Consider the following 5868-nt stretch of genomic DNA (forward strand, 5'->3'; position numbering starts at 1 on the left):
ACAAGGAGACACAACACTAACATACCACAGCCTCCCAAAACACACTATCACAAGGAGACACAACACTAACATACCACAGCCTCCCAAAACATACTATCACAAGGAGACACAACACTAACATACCACAGCCTCCCAAAACACACTATCACAAGGAGATGCAACACTAACATACTACAGCCTCCCAAAACATACTATCACAAGGAGATGCAACACTAACATACCACAGCCTCCCAAAACATACTATCACAAGGAGATACAACACTAACATACTACAGCCTCCCAAAACGCGCACTCGCTACACCCGCCACATTGAAACTTGGGATGGGAGGGGGACGTGGGGCTTTACCTTAAGCTGTAAGGTCAGTCTAAATAAATAACATCCATGCCATATATCGTCGAGTGATTACCGGCAAAATATACTTTGTATGATATCATAAGCACGGCATCACAAGAAAAACTCCCATATCGATCAAAGCTAGAAGTGACTCTATCGTATGGTTTGTGTATGTTTTTATATGATTATTGTCCTAGTTGTTGTGACGCGGAAAGTATAATTGGGATGTCGCATGCTGTCGGGAATCATCAATAACTTCAATGTATTCATTAACTGCATCTATATATCAGCATCCTTCTAGTGATACTCTTGAGAAGAACAATATTTTAGAATGTGGAGCAGGGGTAGGGGTTAGGGGGGGAGGTGAGGAGGTCGTGAACAATTCGGTAAGCTGGTGCCATGGACGCGATGTACTTATTTGGATTTAAAATACACAATCTTGAAATGACTGATCGTATAATGCATATAGACAGACCACAAGAGGGAAATGTGCATCAACCCTTTAACTTGCTACTACTATAGTCTTCACCCCTGGCATGGACACATAATAGTCGATAAAATGGTAGTTTCAGATCCTGCTTAGCGCTTGGGATAAAGGAAGAGGGACGACTGGTTTGTCCGTTGTCAGTATGATGTGATTGGACAAGGTGTGCTTTTCTGACGGCATACTTCAGTGAGAAAACACTATGAAAAGAACAAGAAATCAACTATTACAAGGAGATACAACACTAACGTATGGCAGTCTCTCAAAACACACTATTACAAGGAGATACAACACTAACATATCGCAGCCTCCCAAAACACACTATCACAAGGAGATACAACACTAGCATACCGCAGTCTCCCAAAACACACTATCACAAGGAGATACAACACTAACATACCCACAGTTCTCAAAAAACACACTATTACAAGGAGATACAACACTAACATACCGCAGTCTTCCAAAAAAACACACTATCACAAGGAGATACAACACTAACGTATGGCAGTCTTTCAAAACACACTACCACAAGAAGACAATACTAACATACCATAGCCTCCCAAAACACACTATCACAAGGAGATACAACACTAACATATCACAGCCTCCCAAAACACACTATCACAAGGAGATGCAACACGAATATACCAAAGCCTCCTAAAACTCACTATCAAAAGGAGATACAACACGAATATACCACACCCTCCCAAAACACGCTGTCACAAGGAGACACGACAATAACATACCACAGCCTCCCGAAAAACACTATCACAAGGAGATACAACACTAACATACTGCAGCCTCCCAAAACATACTATCACAAGGAGATGCAACACTAACATACTGCAGCCTCCCAAAACACACTATCACAAGGAGATACAACACTAACATACCACAGCCTCTCGAAACACACTATCACAAGGAGATGCAACACTAACATACTACAGCCTCCTAAAACTCACTATCAAAAGGAGATACAGCACTAACATACCAAAGCCTCCCAAACATACTATCACAAGGAGATGCAACACTAACATACTACAGCCTCCCAAAACGCGCACTCGCTACACCCGCCACATTGAAACTAGGAATAGGAGGGGGACGTGGGGCTTTACCTTAGCTGTAAGGTCAGTCTAAATCAAATAACATCAATGCCATATATCGTGATTGATTACGGCAATATACATGTATGTATATCATTAGCACAGCATTCACATGGAAAGCTTCCAATATCGACAAAGCTAGAAGGAAATCTATTTGTGGTTTGTGTATGTTTATATAGTGATCTCAGTCTAAATGTTTGTGGCGCGGACGGATAATGGGGAAGACGCATTTGAGGCTGGGAAAACATCAATCACTTCATTGTATTCCCTGATGCATCTATAATATCAGGCCATCCTCCCAGTGATACTTGAAAACAACACACTAATTTTTAGGTAGTGGCTGGGGCGTGAAGCGGTGTAGGGGCGAGGATGAGGGGTGAAAAACTCCGGACCCAGCTTGTGACATGGACGCGACGTTCTAATTCGATTATAAATCATACAATCGTGTAATGATCTGAACGTATAATGCAAAATAAAAAGACCACATGAGGGGGAAATGTGCAATCAAACCTTTAACTCGCTACTATACTTTAGAGGGACGACCTGGTTTTGCCCGTTGTCCCCCAGGTATGATGTGGACTGGGCAAGGTTTTTGTGCTTTTTCTGACGGCATACTTCAGTGAGAAAACACTATGAAAAGAACAAGAAATCAACTATTACAAGGAGATACAACACTAAACGTATGGCAGTCTCTCAAAATACACTATTACAAGGAGATACAACACTTACATATCACAGCCTCCCAAAACACACTATCACAAGGAGATACAACACTAATATACCGCAGTCTCCCAATACACTATCACAAGGAGATACAACACTAACGTATGGCAGTCTTTCAAAACACACTACCACAAGAAGACAATACTAACATACCATAGCCTCCCAAAACACACTATCACAAGGAGATACAACACGAATATACCAAAGCCTCCTAAAACTCACTATCAAAAGGAGATACAACACGAATATACCACACCCTCCCAAAACACGCTGTCACAAGGAGACACGACAATAACATACCACAGCCTCCCGAAAAACACTATCACAAGGAGATACAACACTAACATACTGCAGCCTCCCAAAACATACTATCACAAGGAGATGCAACACTAACATACTGCAGCCTCCCAAAACATACTATCACAAGGAGACACAACACTTACATACCACAGCCTCCCAAAACACACTATCACAAGGAGATACAACATTAACATACCACAGCCTCCAAAAAATACACTATCACAAGGAGATGCATCACTAACATACTGCAGCCTCCCAAAACATACTATCACAAGGAGACACAACACTTACATACCACAGCCCCAAAAACATACTATTACAAGGGGACACAACACTTACATACCACAGCCTCCCAAAACACACTATCACAAGGAGATGCAACACTAACATACCACAGCCTCCTAAAAACATACTTTCACAAGGAGACATAACACTAACATACTACAGCCTACCAAAACACACTATCACAAGGAAATACAACATTAACATACTACAGTCTCCCAAAACATACTATCACAAGGAGATGCAACACTAACATACTACAGTCTCCCAAAAACACACTATCACAAGGTGATACAACACTAACCTACTACAGCCTCCATAACATACTATCACAAGGATACACAACACTTAAAAACCACAGCCTCCCAAAACATACTATCACAAGGAGATGCAACACTAACATACCACAGCCTCCCAAAACATACTATCACAAGGATACACAACACTGATATACTACAGCCTCCCAAAACACATACTATCCACAAGGATACACAACACTTACATACCACAGCCTCCCAAAACATACTATCACAAGGATACACAACACTTACATACCCACAGCCTCCCAAAACATACTAGCACAAGGTGATGCAACACAAACATACCACAGCCTCCGTAACACACTATCACAAGGATACACAACACTTACACACCACAGCCTCCCAAAACATACTATCACAAGGAAATTCAACACAAACATACCACAGCCTCCAAAAACACACTATCACAAGGGAATACAACATTAACATACTACAGCCTCATAAAACATACTATCACAAGGAGATGCAACACTAACATACTGCAGCCTCCCAAAACATACTATCACAAGGAGACACACAACACTTTCATACCACAGCCTCCCAAAACACACTATCACAAGGAGATGCATCACTAACATACCACAGCCTCCCAAAACATACTTTCACAAGGAGACACAACACTAACATACTACAGCCTACCAAAAACACACTATCACAAGGAAATTACAACATTAACATACTACAGTCTCCCAAAACATACTATCACAAGGAGATGCAACACTAACATACTGCAGCCTCCCAAAACATACTATCACAAGGTGATACAACACTAACATACCACAGCCTCCGTAACACACTATCACAAGGATACACAACACTTACACACCACAGCCTCCCAAAACATACTATCACAAGGATACACAGCACTTACACACCACAGCCTCCCAAAACATACTATCACAAGGATACACAACACTAACATACTACAGCCTACCAAAACACACTATCCACAAGGAGATACAACCCTTACATCCCCACAGGTCTCCCAAAACCAACACATACCCAAGGAGAAGGCCACACTACATACTGCCAGTCTCCCAAAACCACCACAATCACACGGAGATACAACCCTAACCTACCACAGCCTCCATCACACACTCTCCCAAGGCTACGCCACCCCTATACACACCACAGCCTCCAAAACATTCTATCACAAGGATACACAAAAACTTACATACCACCGCCTCCAAAATAAATACTATCATAAGGAGATGCAACATAACATCCTACAGCCTCCACCAAACACCACTCTCCAAGGAGATGCATCCACTAACATACCCACCGCTCCCCAAAACATACATTACACAAGGAGACACAACACTAACATACTACCAGCCATCGCCACATACCCCACTCCCACAAGGGATCCGCAAAACATTAATACATCACCCAGCTCCCCACCAATATACTATCACAACGGGATACCCAACCCCTAACATACCACACGCCTCCCAAGACATTACTCTCATAAGGAGAAGCAACACTAACATCCTACAGCTCCCACAACCCACTATCACAAGGGCGAAGCATCAAACTAACATACCACCGCCCTCCCAAAAACACTATATCACCTGGAAATAACAACATTCGTGGGGCTTTACCTTAGCTGTAAGGTCAGTCTAAATCAAATAACATCAATGCCATATATCGTGAGTGATTATCGGCAATATACATGTATGTATATCATTAGCACGGCATTCACATGGAAAACTTCCAATATCGACAAAGCTAGAAGGAATTTTTTTGTGGTTTGTTTATGTTTCCGTATTGATTTTGTCTATTGTTGTGACGCGGAAGGATAATGGGATGTCGCACTGTGTCTGGGAACATCAATAACAGAAATAGCATCAAATGAAAGTCTACATATATGCATTTTGTTTCAATATCTGATTTCCAAAATTTGATCATTAGCTCTCCTACTGTGTAATATTTTGGGCAAATTGGATTCAAAATGGCTACTCAAAGTAATTTTGGATTCTAAAGATGAGGAAAAAATTAGTTTTGTACCTACAGTAAATGATACATTATGCTGCATGTTGATAGCGACTTTCTTGCGATAGTCTGATCTGGGATGGGTTGTGCATTCATTATACCCCCCGCAACGAAATTAAGGTGGGCTAATACTGGAATTGGCTTGTCCGTCTGTCTGTAGATACAAATTTGTCCGGCAATCTCCTCCTAAACTACTTGACAGATTTTGATAAAATTTGGAACACAGAACTCTGACATAAAGGGGACTTGAGTAAACTATATAGTTTTCACTAAATTTGTGCAGCGAGGGTATTAGTCTGCCACTCTGGTGACAGTTCCAGTTTAGTAAAG

This window comes from Argopecten irradians, chromosome 8, assembly GCF_041381155.1.
Source record: "Argopecten irradians isolate NY chromosome 8, Ai_NY, whole genome shotgun sequence".
Taxonomy (NCBI): Eukaryota; Metazoa; Mollusca; class Bivalvia; order Pectinida; family Pectinidae; genus Argopecten; species Argopecten irradians.